The sequence below is a fragment of the Schistocerca americana genome, chromosome 8 (assembly GCF_021461395.2).
Source record: "Schistocerca americana isolate TAMUIC-IGC-003095 chromosome 8, iqSchAmer2.1, whole genome shotgun sequence".
Classification (NCBI taxonomy): Eukaryota; Metazoa; Arthropoda; class Insecta; order Orthoptera; family Acrididae; genus Schistocerca; species Schistocerca americana.
The window spans coordinates 189,575,311-189,599,581 of NC_060126.1; positions in this window are offsets into that span (position 1 = coordinate 189,575,311).

Consider the following 24,271-nt stretch of genomic DNA (forward strand, 5'->3'; position numbering starts at 1 on the left):
CTGTTGGCGGACGACGTTGAAACCGTTATCAGTACATCTGCTATCCCCCAGGTGGCACATGACGCCATCGGATCACAATCGACGTCATCTTTCCGGGTGTACCAATTTTTTTCCGGCAGTGTACTTAACAATAACAGCTGAGCAAAACGTTGGACACAGAGGGAGAATAGCATCGTGTGGCGGGAGTTTCATATTGAAAATATTCAAATAACGATAACTTTACATAAATCGATTTTTTATTGATTGTGTGATAGATGCTCAATTTTTGGGTAGAATTGATGCTTGCTAAGGGCTGAATGCGGCCCATGGGCAGCGGGTAGGACGCCCCTGCTCCACAGCGTATCCGAGATTCAACAAAATCCGTGATTAACAGGTCCGTTGGTCACCCCGTTAAGTTCGTAACATAGCGCCTTCGTGTAAATTATGCGTTACGGTCTGAAGCAGATGCGTCCTGCGACTTCTATCGACTCCTCTACCCCCATCAGCCCCCGCCCCGAGTGTCTCCTTTGAGTGCCCTTATCGCAGATGTGGCGTTAGCGTAGGACCAGTGTTCGCTTTAGATATCCGTCACGGCCGCCATTGGATCAGAGCAGACTGCTGCTCTGCTGATAAGTCCGTAATGCGTTCTTCGGAGAAGGCGCCGAATGGCGGGGAAGATGACAAGCCTCCGAGGGGCGCCGCTGGGACCTCGGCGAGCGGGCGAGAGCTCTCCTTTAAGTTGTCGAGTCGATAGCGCGGCCGCCAAGTGCGCGCCAAACACTCGAGTCGACTTGCCGGGGTCGATTTATCGGCGCTGCTGTACCCGGCCTATCGCCGCTTTATGTCAGCTGCCAACGGCGCGTGCCGTGCCGTACATCGGCGCAATATCAGACGCTGTTCCAGCCTGCGCTGTATGCCTGTTAACGCAGCCGATGCGCGCGTCACACCAGCCCTACCGCCCTCTGCCCTTCTCGCCTAACGCCGATGCGAACGCTCATATATCCGCTGCTTTGCGTTCCAGTGCCGTAAACGCCATTTCAGTCAAAGTATTGCGATCAAACTGTGCAGTGTCTGACGATATCAGTGAGCTTTATAGCCAAAGGGTTACCGTACGCATCCATGCTGGGACCACTATTAAATTATCCTTCGCGTGCGAAGGTAATTTCCCTTTGCCTGCTCCTATACCGTTACGTATGTTAACAGAAATCTGGGCATGCGGAATAGGTTCTCAAAATGCTGTTCACTCGAAGACTTTTCAACTAACAGACGACAGGTGTTCATAGCGACAAAGGTTTCGTCAGGAGTCCCCAAGAAGTATGATAGGACCGCTCTTCTTCCCTGTATACATAAACTTGTAACATTATGTCTGTCCATCGACCGAATTTAACTGACTTAGTTCTCCAGAGAATGAAAGACTGAGTGAAATTGTCAAAGGCGCATGATATGACGTGACCTGTTCCAGAGCAGAGCGCCAAAGATTACTATTACGATCCGATATACTCAGAAGCGGTCAAAGACATTTTTTAAGCCCGACCCCCGGTGAAACAAAATATGAGATACAATGTGAAAACAAAATGTGTACTAAATCCTATACCATTTATGTTTTTTCTGTCTGTATCTGTAGACGCACGGTATTACAGTTCATTGTAATTTATAATTAAAAATATGTAATGTGAATAGTTCCGATGTGAAACGTCTCAATATATCAAGAAGTACGACATATAAAAAAAGCAATGGATATTTGCCTGTTCGTGAGGAACTGTAATTATTAGCACAAAAGCTGGTTTAAGTGACATTGACAGCCACGATAATGTGGTGGAAGAATGTTTAAAGTAAGTTCCTCTTTAGTTTATTAAAAAATTACTTGTAAACTGAATGCAGTTATTTGACTTGTTGTTTAAATAGCAATCACCAGTCAATTTCTCATGCCCTATGTTCATAAATGTTTAATCATCATTTTAGTACAAATGTTCACATAAATCATCGACGGTTCCACAGGACGAAGGAACTTGAAAGAAGTTGTCGTAATCAGCAAACTACTATTCGTCACTGAATGGTAATTCGCTCTACTTTATTTCCAAACGCAAGTCCCTTCAGTAATCTTGTTTAAATCCAGGCTCAGAAGCTATCCGGCGACAGTCTGCAGAACAATCCCACTGGCACCACCACACATATCGCGTGCGACCCGCGAAATAAGAGAAATCAGGGCACGTACGGGAGGAGATGGCTTTCACCAGGCGTAATCATACGTACGGCACTGATGAGTTGGTGGTGTTAGACAATAAACATGACACAAAATAGATAAAAGGCTTCGAACACCAGTTGCTGCTTCAATCAACACATTTTGCAGCGTTTTACAATGAGAAAAGAGTTCAGTGTTGTCCACATACCTGTGCCGTGATATACAATTCTTTTTTTTTTTCATTGAAAGAAAATCGTAAAAGCGGTTATGGTAAAAGACCGAAGATACGGGTGCAAACGGATCATAACAGTTGCGATGGTATTACACTGGAATTACACTGAAACTGGTATAAGCATGCATTTTCAAATACAGAGATATGTAAACAGGCAGAATACGGCGATGCGGTCGGCAACGCCTGTATATGACCAGTGTCTGGCGCAGTTTTTTGATCGGCTACTGTTGCTACAATGGCAGGTTATCAAGATTTAAGTGAGTTTGGACGTGGTGTTATAGTAGGGGCACGAGCAATGGAAGACAGCATCTCCGAGGTATCGATGAAGTGAGGATTTTCCCGTACGACCATTTAACGAGTGTGCCGTGAATATCAGGAATTGGGTAAAACATCAAATCTCCGACATCGCCGCGACCGGAAAAAGATCCTACAAGAACGGGACCAACGACGACTGAAGAGAATCGTTCAGCGTGGCAAAAGAGTAACCGTTCCACAGACTGCTGCAGATTTCAATGCTGGGTCATCTGTTGTCAGAGTGCGAATCATTCTACGAAACATCATTCATGTGGGCTTTCGGAGCCGAACGCCGACGCGTGTACCCTTGATGACTGCACGACACAAAGCTTTACGCCTCACTTGGGCCCGTCAACGCCGACATTGGACTGTCGATGACTGGAAACATGTTGCCTGGTCGGGCGAGTCTCGATTCAAATTGTATCGAGCTGATGGATGTGTACCGGTATGGAGACAACCTCATGAATCCATGGACCTTGCATGTCAGCAAGGGACTGTTCAAGCTGGTGGAGGCTCTGTAATGGTGTGGGCCATGTGCATTTGGAGTGATATGAGAATCCTGATACGTCTGGATACAACTCTGACACGTCACACGTACGTAAACATCCTGTCTGATCACCTGCATCCATTGATGTCCATTGTGCATTCCGACGGACTTGGGCAATCCCAGCCCCGATAGCTGAGTGGTCAGCGTGACGGATTGCCGTCCTACGGGCCCAGGTTCGATTCCCGGCTGGGTCGGAGATTTTCTCCGCTCAGGGACTGGGTGTTGTGCTGTCTTCATCATCATTTCATCCCCATGTGGCGCGCAGGTCGCCCAATGTGGCGTCGAATGTAATAAGACCTGCACCAAGGCGGCCGGACCTGCCACCCAAGGGGCCTCCCGGCCAATGACGCCAAACGCTTATTTTCAGCAGAACAATGCGGCATCCCACACGTCCAGAATTGCTACAGAGTGACTCCAGGAACACTCTTCTGAGTTTAAAGACTCCCGCTGGCCACCAAACTCCCCAGACATGAACATTATTGAGCATATGTGGGATGCCCTGCAACGTGCTGTTCACAAGAGATCTTCAGGCCATCGTACTCTCACGGATTTACGGACAGCCCAGCAGGATTAATGGTGTCAGTTCCCTGCAGTAGTACTTGAGACATTAGTCGAGTCCATGCCACGTCGTGTTGCGGCACCTCTGCGTGCTCGCGGGGGTCCTACACGATATTAGGCAGGTATACCATTTTGTTTGGCTCTTCAGTGTATAAATGACAATGCAAGGGAAATGAGTGTAGGTCTCTCTTATTTCAATACAGCACTTGGCCCTAATTTTACCTCACGTAAGGATCAACGCACTCCATCGAAGCTCAGCCTCGTATTAAGGTAAAAAAGAACTGATTTTTATTGCAGGAGTGATAGCATAGTTCGCCAGACCACGACACCTGTTCTAGACTTAGGAATATCAGTGTGGCATGTGTTAGACATAACATTCCTTGCGCTCACATTCCATTCGTAAATGCACTCAGATTTAATAGTATGAATACAGACATCAATTGTGTTGCGCTAAATATCAACATTTAACACGTAGATAATGATAGATTTATTATACTTGACTTACCATACGAGAATATACAGTGATAACGAAAGCACAAATGCTATAATTGTCAACCTGTGCCAGGATAAGATAGCACACATACTATATTTGCGTGCCATACTAGAATAAACAGCAGACATGTGTAAATGATAGCACTACCTGAAACATTGTAAAAAATGAAAATACAATGGCGTTTAAAACTTAACGACGAAATAACTTTCGCATGATGTGTCACTGGTAAGTAACTTCAGACAGCAATGCAGTCCATGCCACGTCGTGTTGCGGCACTTCTGCGTGATCGCGGGGACCCTACACGATGTTAGGCAGGTTTACCAGTTACTTTGGCTCTTCAGTTCATAAGTAGACTGTAGTTTCGGTGTTCGGACACCTTCTTTGTATGACAGATCGGTAAGCGGATCAGTCTCGATTATATTTCAAAGACATAACATTACCTCGGACAAAATTGTGGTATTGTAACTTCATTTTCTCCCAAAGTGTAATTACAATAGTATTGCTCTGAACTGTCGACGTATACATCTATTCCTGGGGACTATGTCCACCGCTACATACTGTTTCTCTCTTCGTCGGCAGGATGGCATCTACCAGTAGGACACTGCCAAATTTCACACTGCTCGCAGTGTGCATGCGTGGTCCGAAGACCACCAGGAGGAGCTTACCTCACTCCTGTAGCCACCGAACTCACCCGGTCGAGAATCTGTGCTGTTCGCGCCACGGATCCTTAAGGGGGGGTAGGACGTCAAACGGGCCGACTTGGAGCAGAAGAGGCATCACAGGACATTTTAATTTTCAGTGTCTATACTTTTACAAATAAATTCATAAAACTTTGTCAGCATCACTAGGAAGGATACAGGATTCACACTCATTGCAGTGGAAGTTCGAAAACATAACAAAGTAATTTTTTTACATGTCAAATTTCATCATTTTTTCACTTACTAATGGCAGCATATGTTGCTATAGGTACACTTTTCTTCATGTGTTTGAGAGATTCTTCGATGAATTTTGCGCAGCATACATACCATACTTACAGGTGTACGAAACTCTAGAATGTATTTAATTTATGAAAAAACGAATGAACTGTTATATTTTAAACTTAATGTCTACAAAAAACACAAATTTATAGTTAGTTACCTCAATTTTTACCACAGTTTTTAATAGACTTGGAAAATTCTAGAGTTTCATACACCTTTAAGTATGGTTTGTATGCTGCGCAAAATTCATCGAAGAATCTCTCTTACTTCTGAAGAAAAGTGTACCTGCAGCAACAAATACTGGCATTAGTAAGTGAAATAAATGATGAAATTTCACATGTAAAAAAAATCATTTAGTTATGTTGTCGAACTTCCACTGCTATGAGTGTGAATTGTGAATCCTTCCTGGTCATGCCGACAAAATTTTATGAATTTATTTGTGAAAGTATAGACAGTGGAAATTAAAATGTCCTGTAGTGCCTCTCCTGCTCCAAGTCGGCCCGTTTGACGTCCTACCCCCCTTAACCGGGAAAACCAGCGCAGGTGGCCACGGCTGTGGAGTCGGCATGGCTCCACATACCTGTCAGTCCAGAACCTCATTGTCTGTCTTGTTGCTCGTCTCGCAGCGGTGGATGCTGCAGTTGGTAGTGATTCAGACCTTAGACAGGTGGTGGCATCAATGTTGCTGGACAGTGTACATGCCGCAGCAGCTTCACGCCGGAGACGATGTAGCCCCACACGAGAAGGCTGCAGCCGGCCGTGCCGAGGAGGCTGCGCCCGGGGCAGGTTGGCCGTGAGAAGCGGCCCGGACGGCGGGGGTCCGCGCTCCGCCCCCGTGCCGGGCGCTCTAATTAATTCCCGCTGGTCGAGACGCGGGCCCGGCCTACGCTGGGATGGGACGGGACGGCCACGCCGAGTCACGCCAGCTGGCTTAATTAAGACGCCGCCGCCCGCGACGGCAACAGCAGCAGCAGCAGCAGCAGCTCCGGGCGAGTGCTGTCTTCCTGAAGGCCACCTGCCTGCCGCCGGACTGGTTTGACGCAGCTCTCCACGATACTCAACCCTGAGCAAGTGTCTTCCTCGCACTTTTAATCACATAGTCTGTGTGACAGCTTCAGGAGAAAAAATGTACACCGTTGTGCCAAAATATTATTACCACACGTTTAGAAGAGATTCCGCTTTGCACGGATTCTACAAGTCCTTGACAGGATTCCAGAAGCATGTGGCACCAGATGCCTACGCACGGATCAAGAAATCCCCGCAAATTACGGGATGGTGATTGAGGGGCACGCAGCTGGCACCCAATATGTGCTACAATGGGTACAGATTAGGCACATTTGCTGACCAAGACGTCAATGTGAGAGCGCTATAATGTCCCTCAAACCATTGCAGCACGATTCTGACCTTGCAACACGGACAGTTATCCTGCTGGAAGATGTCATCGCCGTAGCGGGAGACATCAAGCATGAAGTGATGCCGATGCTCGGCAATAATGTTCACATAGTTCACTGCTGCCATGATGCCTTCGATTACCACCACAGGCCCCATAGAAGTCGAACTCAATTCACCCCATAGCATAATTCTGCCCTCATCGGCCTGCATCTGTGGCACGGTGCAGCCAATCGCCTGGATGACGGCGTTTAAGGACCCACCCTTCGATCTGGTGTAACAAGAAATGCCATTCATTCGACAGGCGATCCGTCTCTGTTGATCCACGATGGAAACTCTATGCTGCTGTGCCCACTGCAACCATAACTGACGGTGTCGTTGAGTCAACACAGGAATACGTAGGGGTCGTGCGATGTGGAGCTCCATGTTCAACGATGGCTTTTGGACGGTGTGCTCCGAAACACTTGCGCCTACACGATCATTGTATTCCGGTGTCAGATGTGAGACAGATCGCTGCGTATTCTGGATTACACAGTGGGGAATCCTTCGACCACTACATCTACATCTACATGGATACTCTGCAAATCACATTTAAGTGCCTGTCAGAGGTTTCATCGAACCATCTTCATAATTCTCTATTATTCCAATCTCGTATAGCGCGCGGAAAGTGAACACCTATATCTTTCCGTACGAGCTCTGATTTCCCATATTTTATTGTAGCGATCGTTCCTCCCTATGTAGGTCTGTGTCAACAAAATATTTTCGCATTCGGAGGAGAAAGTTGGTGATTGGAATTTCGTGAGAAGATTCCGTCGCAACGAAAAACGAGATTTCCAGCCCAAATCCTGTATCATTTCTGTGACACTCTCTCCCATAATACGCGATAATACAAAAAGTGCCGCCTTTCTTTGAACTTTTTCGATGTACTCCGTCAGTCCTATCTGGTAAGGATCCCACACCGCGCAGCAGTATTCTAAAAGAGGACGGACAAGCGTGTAGGCAGTCTCCTTAGTAGGTCTGTTACATTTTCTAAGTGTCCTGCCAATAAAACGCAAAACGCAGTCTTTGCTTAGCCTTCCCCACAAAATTTTCCATGTGTTCCTTCCAATTGAAGTTGTCCGTAATTGTAATACCTAGGTATTTGGTTGAATTTACGGCATTTAGATTAGACTGATTTATCGTGTAACCAAAGTTTAACGAGTTCGTTTTAGCACTCATGTGGATGGATGACCTCACACATTTCGTTATTCAGTCAACTGCCAGTTCAGATATCTTTTCTAAATAGTTTTGCAGTTTGTTTTGATCTTCTGATGACTTTATTGTCGATACACGACAGCGTCATCTGCAAACAACCTAAGACGGCTGCTCAGATTGTCTCCCAAATCGTTTATATAGATAAGGAACAGCAAAGGGCCTATTTCACTCGATGACTTTCCGTCAATTACTACGAACTGTGACCTCTCTGACAGGAAATCAGAAATCCAGTCACATAACTGAAACGATATTCCATAAGCACGCAATTTCACTACGAGCCACTTGTGTAGTACAGTGTCAAGAGCCTCCCGAAAATCCAGAAATACGGAATCGATCTGAAATGTTTTGTCAATAGCACTCAGCACTTCATGTGAATAAAGAGCTAGTTGTGAAACTTCCTGGCAGATTAAAACTGTGTGCCCGACCGAGACTCGAACTTGGGACCTTTGCCTTTCGCGGGCAAGTGCTCTACCAACTGAGCTACCGAAGCACGACTCACGCCCGGTACTCACAGCTTTACTTCTGCCAGTACCTCGTCTCCTACCTTCCAAACTCACAGCCTTACTTCTGCCAGTACCTCGTCTCCTACCTTCCAAACTTTACAGAAGCTCTTCTGTAAAGTTTGGAAGGTAGGAGACGAGGTACTGGCAGAAGTAAAGCTGTGAGTACCGGGCGTGAGGCGTGTTTCGGTAGCTCAGTTGGTAGAGCACTTGCCCGCGAAAGGCAAAGGTCCCGAGTTCGAGTCTCGGTCGGGCACACAGTTTTAATCTGCCAGGAAGTTTCATATCAGCGCACACTCCGCTGCAGAGTGAAAATCTTATTCTGGAAAGAGCTAGTTGTGTTTCACAGGAACGATGTTTTCTAAACCCATGTTGACTGTGTGTAAATAGACAGTTTTCTTCGAGGTAATTCATAATTTTCGAACACAATATATGTTCTAAAATCCTGCTGCATATCGACGTTAACGATATACGTTTTGTGACGAGTCATGGACGTCCAGTACCATATGGCCTACACATTATTTCACCGTCCTTCATCTACTTTCCATAGATGCTCGCGACAGTAGCACGCCAACAAGCAACCAGCTTCACGTTCAGAGACTCTCGTTTCCGGCCGCGGCGCCACGACAACGTACCCTTTGTCACCGCATTTGCGGTCTATTATCTTCGCTATTGTGACTGCTCATTCGCCTCTCTTCGGCTTACATTCTTCCCTTACTGCGACGCGTGCCCGCAGCACGACCAGGAGGCGTTCAACCTCGCGGTGGTCAGTGTTCGTAATCTTCTGGCTCTTCAGTGTATTCACATTAGCGAATGCGATTAAACTTGACCTGCGCAATTTATTAGCGACGACACACGAAAATTTGTGCCGGACCGGGACTTGAGCCGAATGTCCCGTTTTACGCGAGGGGTCGCCTGATGGGGAACTCATTTCTAAAGCTTCAATCGTTTTTTTTTAAAAAATGTTAATGGATATTTCATCCTTGGAGTGTTTGCTCTTAGATCCCAGAACAATTTTCTCTACTCATATTGCACTGAGGTGACAAAAGACATCGCATAGACCAACGCACATATACTTCTGGCCATTAAAATTGCTACACCACGAAGATGACGTGCTACAGACGCGAAACTTAACCGACAGGAAGAAGATGCTGTGATATGCAAATGATTAGCTTTTCTGAGTATTCACACAAGGTTGGCGCCGGTGGCGACACCTACAACGTGCTGACATGAGGAAAGTTTCCAACAGATTTCTCATACACAAACAGCAGTTGAACGGCGTTGCCTGGTGAAACGTTGTTTTGATGCCTCTTGTAAGGAGGAGAAATGCGTACCATCATGTTTCCGACTTTGATAAAGGTCGGATTGTAGACTATCACGATTGCGGTTTATCGTATCGCGACATTGCTGCTCGCGTTGATCGAGATCCAATGACTGTTAGCAGAATATGGAATCGGTGGGTTCAGGAGGGTAATACCGAACGCCGTGCTGGATCCCAACGGCCTCGTATCTCTGGCAGTAGAGATGACTGGCATCTTATCCGCATGGCTGTAACGGATCGTGCAGCCACGTCTCGATCCCTGAGTCAACAGATGGGGACGTTTGCAAGACTACAACCATCTGCACGAACAGTTCAACGACGTTTGCAGCAGCGTGGACTATCATCTCGGAGACCATGGCTGCGGTTACCCTTGCCTTGACGCTGCATCACAGACAGGAGCGCCTGCGATGGTGTACTCAACGACGAACCTGGGTGCACGAATGGCAAAACGTCATTTTTTCGGATGAATCCAGGTTCTGTTTACTGCATCATGATGGTCGCATCCGTGTTTGGCGACATAGCGATGAACGCACATTGGAAGTATGTATTCGTCATCGCCATACTGGCGTATCACCCGGCGTGATGGTATGGGGTGTCATTGGTTACACGTCTCGGTCACGTCTTGTTCGCATTGACGGCACCCTTCATTCGATCCCTGCGAAACCCTACATTTCAGCAGGATAATGCACGACCGCATGTTGCAGGTCCTATACGGGCCTCTCTGGATACAGAAAATGTTCGACTGCTGCCCTGGCCAGCACATTCTCCAGATCTCTCACCAACTGAAACCGTCTGGTCAATGGTGGCCGACTAACTGGATCGTCACAATACGCCAGTCACTACTCTTGATAAACTGTGGCATCGTGTTGAAGCTGCATGGGCAGCTGTACCTGTACACGTCATCCAAGCTCTGTTCGACTAAAAAAAAAAAAAAAAAAAAAAAAAAAAAAGGACTCTGAGCACAATGGGACTTAACTTCTGAGGTCATCAGTCCCCTAGAACTTAGAACTGCTGAAATCTCATCCACATCACACACATCCATGCTCGAAGCAGGATTCTAACCTGCGACCGTAGCGGTCGCCCGGTTCCAGACTGTAGCGCCTAGAACCGCTCGGCCACCCAGGCCGGCCCTCTTTGACTCAATGCCCAGGCGTATCAAGGGCGTTATTACAGCCAGAGGTGGTTGTTGTGGGTACTGATTTCCCAGGACCTATGCACCCAAATTGCATGAAAATGTAATCACATGTCAGTTCTAGTATAATATATTTGTCCAATGAATACCCGTTTATCATCTGCATTCCTTCTTGGTGTAGTAATTTTAATGGCCAGTAGTGTATATAGATAGCTGTAGTATCACGTACACAAAGCGCAAACGGGCAGTTCATTGGTGAAGCTGTCATTTGTGCTTAGGTGATTCATCTGAAAAGCCTCCCTACGTGATTACGCCCGCACTACGGGAATTAATAGACGTGAAGTGTGTGCCGAGAGTACCAAATTTCAGGCGTTATCTCTCGCTCCAACAACGCAGTGGCCGACAGCCTTCACTCAACGACCGAGGGCAGCGGCGTTTGCGTAGAGTTGTCAGTGGCAACAGACAAGCAACACTGCTTGAAAAAACCGCAGAAATCAATGTAAAACTTACGACGAACTCATCCGTTAGTACTGAAGAGCGAAATTTGGCGTTGATTGGCTGTGGCAGCAGACAACCAAGGTGCGTGCCGTTGCTAACAACACGAAATCGCGTGCGGCGCCTCTCCTGGGCTCTTGAGCATATCGGTTGGACCCTAGCCGACTGAAAAATCGTGTTCTGTTCATAGGAGTCCCGGTTTCAGTTGGTAAAAGCTGATGCTAGGGTTCGAGTATGGCACAGACCCCACAAAGCCACGTAATCGAGTGGTCAACAACGCACTGTGCAATCTGGTGGCGGCTCCACAATGGTGCGGGCTGTGTTTACATGGTATGAACTGGGTGCTCTGGTCCAACTGAACGGATCATTGACTGGAAATAGTAATTTTCGGCTACTTGGAGATCTTTTACAGCCATTCTTGGACTGCATGCTCCCAAGCAACGATGGATGGGTGACAGCGCATCATGTCACCGGGCCACAATTGTTCCCGATCGATCTGAACAACATTCTGGACAATGTGAGCGAATGATTTGGTCACCCAGATCGCATCGAAAGTTTACGGGACATAATCGAGAGGTCAGGTTGTGCACAAAGTCCTGCATCGGCAACACTTTCGCAACTATGGACGGCTGTAGATGCGGCATGATCCAATATTTCTCAGTGCACTTCCAACAACTTTTGAGTTCTTGCCACGTTATGTTACTACACTGCACCGGGCAAAAGGAAGTCCGATGCGATATTAGGAGGAATCCCATGACTCGTCATCTCGATGTACAAGTATGTCCAAGAAATATTTGAAATACGGGCTGCGCGAGGGGTCAAGATAGCACGTGTGTGTCAGAGACTTGCGTCTGATGCACTACTAACAAGGAGCATTGGTGGCGAGACACAAAATGGAAATGAACTTTTGCACAGTGTTATCTGATCCAAGTCTCCAGAAAGGAAACAATGAAAGATACTTTCTGCTTTTGTAGAAGCTGTTTCTTAGTTCAGTAGGCGATGTTTGAAGACTGAAGAAGTCAGGAGCTCCAGCACTCTCTGAAGAAGACATGCGTACCTAGAGATCAATGACTGATCAAGCAGTCCGGATGATGCTGCGTGGAGACGGAAAAGTGGAAGAAACAGGCTACCCTCGTCTTGAAATTACAAAAGGAAGCCTTATAGGAGCAGCAAGGGAAATCATATAATGTTAATGAATTTTAAAGGCTGCGTGTCTTGACCTCAATGTTAAGTCCTATAGTGCTCAGAGCCATTTGAACCTAGAAAATGGTGTGGCGAAGGCAACTCAAGACTGTATTTTATTGGCAGAATGCTTAGAAGTGCAGAAAACTATTGAACAGGCTGCCTACACTTTGCTTCTCCGTCCGTTTCTAGAATAGCACTGCGCGCGTGGGATCCGTGCCGGGTAGGACTGATGCAGAACATCGAAAAGTTCAAATAATGACAGCGAAGTTCGTGCTATCACGAAACAGAGGAGGTGCAGGGGACGGGCCTATAGTGGGAGGTCTGCGTGGATACCGGTATCCGTCGATGTATGTGCAGTAATATTGACTTCGCGGACAAAGCCTGAGAGTGTATCTGTGGTATGAGAAGCTGGTTGGGGTGGCAGTCATTAAAACAAAGGCGCATTTCACTGCAGCGCGACCTTTTTATGAAATTTCAATAACCAACTAGCTCCTTCGAATTCCACAGCATTTTATTGACTTCCACCTTCCTAGGAAGAAATAGCCATCGTGGTAAAATAAGGGAAATCCGAACTACCGCAGAAAGATTTAGGTGTTCATTTTTCCTACTTTCTATTCGAGAGTGGATTTATAGAAGTTCCGAGTGGTTATAATTAAACTTTTGCTACTTGATAGGGCCCCATGAGAAACGGGTGATCATTGGACAGTGCAACCTTTTGAAAACATTTATAAGAACATGCGAAAGAGAAATAACGAATAAGCCATTGAAAGAAAAATATTTTAATTTCCAGAAGAGAGGGTCCAGATCTGGTGATCTTCGTGGTTATGCAGTTTGGAACGATCGGCCTATGATTTGATTTGGTCCTGGGAGAGGTCGACGGCCAGTCGCGCCTCAAGTTCTTGAAAAGCCATGGCTGAGAATACGAGGGGCTTTTGAAAAGTCCGTGCAAAGTCCGAGAGATGGCACCACCGGCGCGTATTCATGTCATGTTTAGTTAGTAGCACCTTTGGAAAGAACGCACACCAAGTTTCAACCATATTGGTCTATTTCTTTGTGTTTGGCATTCGTGTGAATCAAGGTAGTCGAGTGATTGTCAAAAAATGGACGAAGAATTTGGTGTGGTGATTAAACATTACTTTATGAAAGGCCTCTAGAGACTAAATAGAAGCTTGATAAAAATTACGGTGACCCTGCACCTTCGACCCTCCCCCCCCTTCCATCCTCTTTCTTCCCCACCTCCCCTCTCTTTGCCCCCTTCTCTCCCCCGCGTCCTTTTACATTTCCCTCCTCTGCCTCCTCTCATTCCCTCTCGCGTCTCCCCTTCTCCCCCTTTATTAGTCCTCTCCCTCCTTGGTTCCCCCCCCCCTTTTCGTTTTTTCCTCTCCTCCCTCCTTGTTTTCCCCCCTACTCCAGGTCCCCGCCCCCCCCATCTGCCTTGGATCGGGAGTGCCATCTCTGTGCCGCCTTTTTCGTGCAGTGTTTTACAGTGTGTTTTTCCAGTGCGTGCTCCGTGTTGTGTCTTTTGGGAAGTGTAGCGAACAGCCATCATACTGTCGCTGGGTGTGCTTTTTATCACTTGCGAACAGAAACCAGCCTGTCGCCATGTTTTTTAATTGTGTGTCTACTATATTACTTGTCTGATTCCTGTGTCTTTTATTTACATTGCCAACCCCTTTTACTTTCTGTTTTAACTTTCCGCAATTTTACGCCATTTTACACTTTAAATCGCCATTTTATCGCCTGTTTTTCCTTGTTTCTTTCTTCTTCCTTTATTTAAAAAAGTCTGTAGGCTGTAGAGCAGCGTAGTAAGCTGCCGCCGGCAGAAAAAAAAAAAAACACCTTCGACTAGGACAGTTTATAAGTGGTTTCAAAATTTTCGGTGTGGCCATATTAGCACAAGTCATGCTGGATGTTCTGCACGCCCTGTGGAGCTTACGACTCCATAAATCATTGATAAAATCCATGATATGGTGATGGATGACAGAAGACTTACGGTGCGTGAGATTGCTAATGCTGTGGGCATCTCGAATGAATGGGTACATAACATTTTGCATAAACATTTGGACCTGAGAAAGCTAGGTGGGTTCCGCGATTTATCACGCTTGACCAAAAATAAAATCGTGTGAAGTGTTGCAAGGATGGTTTGCAGCTGTTCAGGAAGCATCCGCAGGACTTTAAGCGTCGTTTCGTCACTGTAGATGAAACATGGATACATTACTATACTCTTGAGACCGAACAACAATCTAAACAAGGGCGAATCTGCACCAAAAAAGGCGAAGACCAGCCCTTCGGCCGGTCTTTTGGGATTCGCAAGGGATAATCCTCATCGACTATCTGGAAAATGGTAAAACTATTACAGGTGCATATTATTCATCATTACTGGAGCTGGCAAGAAAAACGCCGGCGACTGGACCGCAGAAAAGTCATTTTCCATCACGACAATGCACCAGCACACACTTCAGCAGTTGTGGTTGCAAAATTAATGGAAGTAGGATTCCAACTCGTTTCACATCGCCCCTATTCTCCAGACTTGGCTCCCTCGGACTACTATTTGTTCCCCAGTTTGATTTTATTCAAACGAGGAGGTGATTGCAGCAAATAATAGCTATTTGGCAGACTTGGACAATTCCTATTATTCGGAAGGGATCAACAAATTAGAACAGCGTTGGTCGAACAGTATGAGTCTAAAAGGAGACTATTTCGAAAAATAAAAAAGGTTCACCTCAAAATTGCAAAGGTTGAAGTTGGCGGTATGTGGCCTTGGAACATTTTGTTTAGTGATGAAGCACACTTTACCCCCCCGGGGCCAGTGAACACTGACACTTGTCGCATTCGGGGATCTTCGCTACCAACGGAATGTTCATGAAGTCCCACCGCGTAGTGAACGCGTCTCTGTGTGGTTTGGCTTCACGGCGCTGCTCATAACTGATCCATTTTTCTTTGAGGAACTTTGACCCCATCGACCAGCGAGGACGGCACACGTCACTGTGACCTGCTTCGCCAATATGTGTTCCCTGCTCTATAGGAGGGAGGTGCTTTGGACTCCACTGTTCTGATGCACGGTGGAGCTCCACTTCACACTGCACGTGAGGTCACTCTTTTAGTGTGTAACGCATTTAGAGAAGACCGAATAATTGGTCGATCGTTCCAAACTGCGTAACTACTAACGTAATCAGATTTGAACACTTAACATGCGGAAATCAAAATGTGTTTATTTCTGTGACTTATCAGTTATTTATCCTCCGCATCATCTTCAAATGTTTCCACAAAGATTCAGCGTCCTAAGACCACTCGTTTTTCATGGGAGTCCTCTCAAGTAGCGAAAGTTAAACTATAGCTACCCTGTAGTTTTATGAGTCCTCTGCCAAGCAATTAAGTACGAATTGCAGAGTAATCGTGTAGATGGCTGCGCTTCTGAATCTAGACATCATACACAACGCAGACATTAGAAAGTGTGTGAAACAGCTGGTGCCATACGTATATCAAAAGAAGTAGCACAGAACATTTTACTGGAGAAATGAATTATGAGAATACTTTTGTAGGAGATGGACGGCGCTTTCCTTGAATTGTGTTCTAAAGCATGTGCCTGAACAGTGGCCCGCGACAATGGTGATGTAGTCTCTGAAGGTGAGTGGAGGTTTTTTCCGGGTAGTAGCTAGTCAGCCACCCCACACAGCCGACAGGCCGTGCGGCGCGTATGCCTGACAGACACGCTGTCCCCGGGGAAGCGGGGGTAGCCGCCTGAGTCACCGCGGGGGAGGACTCCGCCTTCTGAGTGTTCACTACGCCCAGCGTCTGCTGGCGCAGGGAACGGGCCTATAGTGGGAGGTCTGCGTGGATACCGATATCCGTCGATGTATGTGCAGTAATATTGACTTCGCGGACAAAGCCTGAGAGTGTATCTGCATGTAACAGTTAAACACTGCGCTGGAGGGAACTGGCGCTATGAATCCTGTAGGGCTGTCCATCAATCGGTAAAAGTACGAGGGGGGGAGATCTCTTCTTCTGAAAGGTTGCAAGGCATCTCAGATATGCTCAATAATGTCTGGGGACTCTGGTGGCCAGCTGAAGTGTTTAAACTCAGAAGAGTGTTCCTGGAGCCACTCTGTAGCAATTCTGAACGTGTGGAGTGTCCCATTGTCCTGTTAAATTGCCCAAATCCTCCACCAGCCTGAACAGTCCCCTGCTGACATGCAGGGTCCATGGATTCATGAGGTTGTCTCCACACCCGTACACGTCCATCCGCTCCATACAATCCGAAACGAGACTCGTCCGACCAGGCAACATGTTTCCAGTCATCAACAGGCCAATCTTGGTGTTGACGGGCCGAGGCGAGGCGTAAAGCCTTGTGTCTTGCAGTCATAAAGGGTACACGACTGGTCTTCTCCTCCGAAAGCCCATTTCGATGATATTTCGTTGAATGGTGCGCACGCAGTCTCTTGTTGATGGCCTAGCATTGAAATCTGGAGCACTTTGCGGAATGGTTACACTTCTGTCATGTCGAACGATTCTCTTCAGTCGTCGTTGGTCCCGTTCTTGCACGATCTTTTTCCAGCCGCAGCAGTGTCGGAGATTTGATGTTTTACCCGATTCCTGATATTCACGATACACTCGTGAAATGGTCGCACGGGAAAATCCCCACTTCATCGCTTCCTAGGAGATGTCCCATCGCTCGTGCGCCAACTGTAATACCACGTTCAAACTCACTTAAATCTTGATAACCTGCCATTGTAGCTGCAGTAAACGATCTAACGACTGCACCAGGCACTTGTCTTATACAGGCGTTCCGACCGCAGCGCCGTATTCTGCCTGTTTACGTATCTCTCTATTTGAACACGCATGCCCATACCAGTTTCTTTGGCGCTTCAGTGTATTATACCGGTTGGTTGTAATTATACTGATGGTGTTCAGAGTGCTGCAAAGCCAACTGTATAGATCGCAGGATGCTAAAATGTCGTACGTATGTTCATTAATCAGAGAATACTGAAAAAATAATAGTCCCGCTCTCTGCCACCAGGAGGAAATATGGCGCTGTGAGCAGTCAGAATGTGGTGTGGGTGCGGGAGAAGGTGAGGAACAATCAAACACATGATAATCGTGGTTCTGGCTCCTTTATTAGGATGTAATCAGATGTTACAACATGTGTTCAGTATGTTTTGTCAACTCAGTAACACGCTTCATTCGTAATACGGCATGGTCGACAGTTGCCCGCAGCCTATCCAACGTAATCAGAGAAATATATCGGGGTATCCTATCCTTCAGATCAGGAAGGCTCCACACGCATTCCTGACGTACACGATCTTTCAGATAGCTCCACAACTAGAAGACATATAGATTTAGGTTGGGGGATTTCGATGTCACACATCATGAAATTTCCCAGGGGTGATGGAGTCGCTATCAAAGGTTTATGGAAGCAAACCTTTCACCAGGAAAACGAGCTGTGGTGTCGCTTCGTAAAGCATAGGTGCCTCATATTGTTTAAAGTATATGCTATAAACAGCATTTCGTCAACCAGTGACAAAAATACACTCCTGGAAATGGAAAAAAGAACACATTGACACCGGTGTGTCAGACCCACCATACTTGCTCCGGACACTGCGAGAGGGCTGTACAAGCAATGATCACACGCACGGCACAGCGGACACACCAGGAACCGCGGTGTTGGCCGTCGAATGGCGCTAGCTGCGCAGCATTTGTGCACCGCCGCCGTCAGTGACAGCCAGTTTGCCGTGGCATACGGAGCTCCATCGCAGTCTTTAACACTGGTAGCATGCCGCGACAGCGTGGACGTGAACCGTATGTGCAGATGACGGACTTTGAGCGAGGGCGTATAGTGGGCATGCGGGAGGCCGGGTGGACGTACCGCCGAATTGCTCAACACGTGGGGCGTGAGGTCTCCACAGTACATCGATGTTGTCGCCAGTGGTCGGCGGAAGGTGCGCGTGCCCGTCGACCTGGGACCGGACCGCAGCGACGCACGGATGCACGCCAAGACCGTAGGATCCTACGCAGTGCCGTAGGGGACCGCACCGCCACTTCCCAGCAAATTAGGGACACTGTTGCTCCTGGGGTATCGGCGAGGACCATTCGCAACCGTCTCCATGAAGCTGGGCTACGGTCCCGCACACCGTTAGGCCGTCTTCCGCTCACGCCCCAACATCGTGCAGCCCGCCTCCAGTGGTGTCGCGACAGGCGTGAATGGAGGGACGAATGGAGACGTGTCGTCTTCAGCGATGAGAGTCGCTTCTGCCTTGGTGCCAATGATGGTCGTATGCGTGTTTGGCGCCGTGCAGGTGAGCGCCACAATCAGGACTGCGTACGACCGAGGCACACAGGGCCAACACCCGGCATCATGGTGTGGGAGCGATCTCCTACACTGGCCGTACACCACTGGTGATCGTCGAGGGGACACTGAATAGTGCACGGTACATCCAAACCGTCATCGAACCCATCGTTCTACCATTCCTAGACCGGCAAGGGAACTTGCTGTTCCAACAGGACAATGCACGTCCGCATGTATCCCGTGCCACCCAACGTGCTCTAGAAAGTGTAAGTCAACTACCCTGGCCAGCAAGATCTCCGGATCTGTCCCCCATTGAGCATGTTTGGGACTGGATGAAGCGTCGTCTCACGCGGTCTGCACGTCCAGCACGAACGCTGGTCCAACTGAGGCGCCAGGTGGAAATGGCATGGCAAGCCGTTCCACAGGACTACATCCAGCATCTCTACGATCGTCTCCATGGGAGAATAGCAGCCTGCATTGCTGCGAAAGGTGGATATACACTGTACTAGTGCCGACATTGTGCATGCTCTGTTGCCTGTGTCTATGTGCCTGTGGTTCTGTCAGTGTGATCATGTGATGTATCTGACCCCAGGAATGTGTCAATAAAGTTTCCCCTTCCTGGGACAATGAATTCACGGTGTTCTTATTTCAATTTCCAGGAGTGTATATATATTAGATATAACCAATCATAATCGGTTGTGATGACACCGATAGCCATCTGTGGGGACTTGTCGCCAACTCGTAGGCTGTATTGCAGGAAAGATGGCGGTTAGGCGACGCTAATGGTTCCCATGGAGACGGCGTGGTCATACCGATGTGCGCCATCCAGCAAAACAGGATTTCAGAGCTGCGACAGCGGCTGGATGTCAAATACATATTGGCATGCAGGTCGATATGTAGAAATGCATGCAAGTAATTGCGTACTGCCATTAGGTCGTAGAGCCAGTGGAAATATAGGGTATTTCAAACAGGACTTTACAACTTTAAAAATTCATATAAGTTTATTGAAAGACGATATAGAGCTGGGTGTAGTGTAGTTTTGTAGGGAAAGACATCAAGTTTTTTTTTTTTTTTTTTTTTTTTTTTTTTTTTACCTTAAACTGAAGATCTTGTATGTGGCTTCCTTTGGTTATCCTGCACACATCCTATTGGAAGTCAAGTTCTTCCCAAACTCGCTGTAGCATTGCTGGTGCAACTTGCTCAGTGGCGGCCTAAATTCTTGCTTTAAGTTCAGGTAGAGAAGCCGGCACAGGCGGTACAAACACGATATCCTTGACGAATCGAACCCGGGCCCCTTAGGAAGGCAGTCCGTCATGCGGACCATTCAGCTATCGGTGCGGACTATAAACGTTGGTTACTTCTAAGTGCAGACAGAACGATAACTATGTAGAAGAAAAATGTTCCGTAGGTTACTCTCACTCAGTTTCTACACGGTTCACCTCTTCTGGTTTTTAGGTGAATCTAATAAGACACTTATCGCATACCCAAAGAAATACGAGGATTATTCGGAAAGTAAGGAACGATCGGTCGCGAAATGGAAAATACAGTGAAAATCTGATGAAGCTTTGCACAGATGCGTTGGGCACTGTGCCAGGTACGTCGGTCGATCGCATCATGTCGCGCTTTTCAGTTCTAAGCTCACAGTGAGAACGTAAAGATGGCTGGAAATTAGCGTCTTCCGCCAAGTATGAGAGCCTGGCGAAAGATTTCGCCTGAAGTTATGCCATCCACATCACATAACTGTCACGCCGTTCGTTCTACACGACAATTGTCGGCCGAACTCAGCAGGGGCAATGAAGATGCGCCTGCAGCGTTTTCGATTCAAATGGCTCTGAGCACTATGGGACTTAACATCTATGGTCATCAGTCCCCTAGAACTTAGAACTACTTAAACCTAACTAACCTAAGGACAGCACACAACACCCAGCCATCACGAGGCAGAGAAAATCCCTGACCCCGCCGCGAATCGAACCCGGGAACCCGGGCAGCGTTTTCGATGGCAAGTGTTTGATCACCCACAATACAGCCCGTAATTGGCTACCCCTGAAGTTCATCTCTGCTCACATGAACCGCTGGCTATGAAGACAGTATTTTGAAACAGACAATGAGTTGCAGTCCAGAGTAGAAAATTGTCGAAAAGCACTGGCGGCTGTCTTCTATAACGAGGGAATTGGAAAGTTGGTACAACGCTATGACAGATGTCTAAGTCTGAGAAGCGACTGTGTAGAGAAGAAGCTGGAAGGTGTAGCTAACCCTTGCAAATAAAACGGTTTTGATTTTCACTGTGGCTTCCATTTCGCAACCTACCGTTCCTTACTTTCCGAAAAGCCCTCGTATATTGTTATGAGGCAACGCCCAATAGGCATGCAACACACCTAACGTACAGATAATGCAGGTACGACCGTAACTGACCGAAGCTACAAGGAAAACTACCGCAGTCTACACTTAATTACGATAGTCTACGGTAGCCTACAGCAGTTTTACAACTCTAAGTACTATACACGGCGGGAAAAGTAAAACTGTATGGAAAATGTGCCATGTATATTAAGATAGGCAACCCCACTTTCAACGTATGAGGGCGGTATGAAACCAGTACCACAACGGAAACAAAAGTGCTGAAAATATTCCGAGATACAAAATTGTTAAGGCTTTCCTGGCCACTTGTTGACAAACAGTTTGTCAATATTCCGAGGGTTACGTCTCGTAATCGCAGTCCGTCGTCGTTTGCTTGTTATTTTAGTTGAACACCTGTCACGAATCTGTATTTGAACTTTCCGACACTAAACTAAGCTTTCCACGTCACTCAGCGTAAACGAAACCGCCTGAAAATTTCTAGTTAAAGTAGTCTCTGCCCACCATCTAAGACTGCAGTCTTCCTTTGTTAGGTCAAGGATGATATGTTATCGCGGAAGGATGGACAAAATACATTGTTCCGGAATATACTAAATACGCTACTTGACAGTTGCTAAGGGACAGAGGCAGTGTTGCACATAATTAATCACAGACAATAATGGACGACATGAACACAGTACATACGCAATAGAGGTGCAGTGGTATATTTATAACTGAAAACGGTGCAGATTTCATCACATGGAAAAGCAGGATAATAGACATAAATAATGTTCATGTTTGACACAGATCAAACTTCCAACTTAAAGATCGATCTCAGAAAGGAATGTGGCCTGCTCGGACAATAACGCACATTTTGCACCTGTTATTGGTGCTGTCTACCACACTGTTAAGGAATTCTTGGGGGATATTGCCCCACTCCTCTCTGAAGGCGGTTTTCAGTTGTTGCACGATTCGGAAAGGGGGTGTTCGTTGAGTAAAACGTCTACCAAGAGCATCACAGACATCTCTATAGGGTTCAGGTCCGGGGAACAGAAGGCCATTCCACACGTTCAATATCTTCACTTTGCAGTGTGTCCGACACCTCAGCGTTCCTGTATGGGTGTGCGTTGTTGTTTATGAACAAAATGCCGGAACCTATCGCACCCTTAGACAGATGGGCATGATCCAGAATATTATTCTTGCAATACTGCTGTGCTGTTACGGTACCTCGCGCAAAGATATGCAGCGGTGTTCAGCCATTGTGCATAATGCCTATCCACACAATAACGCCAGGGCCATACCGACGATGTTCATGAACATTCTGTTTTCCCCTCTCTCCACCCTAATCAGTGGTCAGAATCACTTGCCACAGTGAAACTGGATTAGTCGGTGAACACTACTATGGGTCACTGTAGCTGACCCCAACCAACATGCTCCCTACGAACTTTTTCTCGACGATGATGTTGTTGGAGTTAGATGTATTTAACAGGCTTCCGAGCATACAAACCAGCTTGATTTATTTGTCGTGAAATGGTTGTGGCAGTGGCATGTGTACCCGTTACGGTTGCGGTGTCTGCAGCGATCTGCCTAGGAGTGAGATGAATGTTGCTTTTCGCCACTACGCTTACATATCGATAATCTTGCGGCGTAGTGGTCGATTTAAGCCCACCGGCATGCTTTTTTTGGATAGCATTTCCACCTTTAGCGGCCTTTTTTAATTGCGAGATAACACATTTGCACACACCCATTACTGTGCTCACAATAGTGATACTTTGACCGACTTCGAGCCTTCCGGTTGCTCGTTCATACATTCGTATAATGTCTTACAGACAGGTTGGTGTAGCACACAGAATGTCACACTAAATGGTTCTACAACAAGCCATAATGCATGATCTGTCGAATACAAGCACAGCATTCGTGCAAAGGCCTCACTGCAGTAAACACGTTCAACTCTCTACATTTCCTTTTAATACTATTGGTTGGGTGTGCCGTAGCAGTTGCCGCTTGTTCCGTAGTAGTTGGCAGTCGTTCATTAACAAGTGTCACTTGTTCTTTAGCAGTTCTCAAGCAGTGTATTTAGACTCAAAGCTCCATAGGAGATACAACTGAATACATCGTTCTTTACGGGGTGAAATCGTCATTCCGGAAAGTAATTTCACGACTCGCATCTATTCACGATATATGGGCTTGACCGAGTAACTTGGACACCGTGAATTTTTTTATCAGTTTTCTAGATATGGAAGCAAAGTTACCCGTATATTATATGATGCAAAAGAGTAAGTTGTTTACTATGTTGATGATATTTGTATCTGTTTTTGCGACTTTATAGTCGTCGTAGAAAGAGAAGTACTGTTTTTTATTCAGCAAAGCTGAGCTGTCGAAATTACGTGAGCAACGCTCGCCATAACGCACGTGGTCTCTCGTGAAGCGTCTCATCTCATTCTGCGGTTTGTTGAATATTTTCCAGACGCTATCGTGCCAATGAAACAAATCCGAGACGAGTCCTACTGATCTCTGAAGTTTGAAAACTTCAACTTTTACATTCGGTTACATCGCTTTCGGATTACATTGCTAAAGAATCTGTGGAAATACGCTTGGCGAAAAAATCTCGTTAGCCATGGCGGCTGCTGTCAATGGAAAAGATAATGCGTGGATTCCGCCATACCCACTGCTGTCAAGGAAAGCGGCATCTGAACGGTTATTGCAGTACTACCTAGACTGCACAGTAAAAATGTGCAATATTTACTCAGTTTCAGAATGTTGAACGATCGAGACGCTGCTGCTACTTTCTAGCAAGCAGAAAAAAAAGAATATGAATGAAAAATTGTTATATGGAGTGTCAGAGACAGACTAACGAAAAAGTTTTGAGAGAGGAAAAAAACATAACTTTTTACACCTTGATGGTCCAATGTTTGAAAAATTACAGGATATTTATTATCAATACTACCCACAGACGACACACTATTTCCAGGCAGCGCAGTATTCTTCAAAAGTTTTTGATGAGCTCCGTGTCATTGCGCAGCCTCTCAGAGTAAACCCTAAACATGAAATATTATTGCCCACGTAGCAATATTTCTCAATAGTATTGAGCTTCTAGGGACCCCCAAAGATGTAGGAGT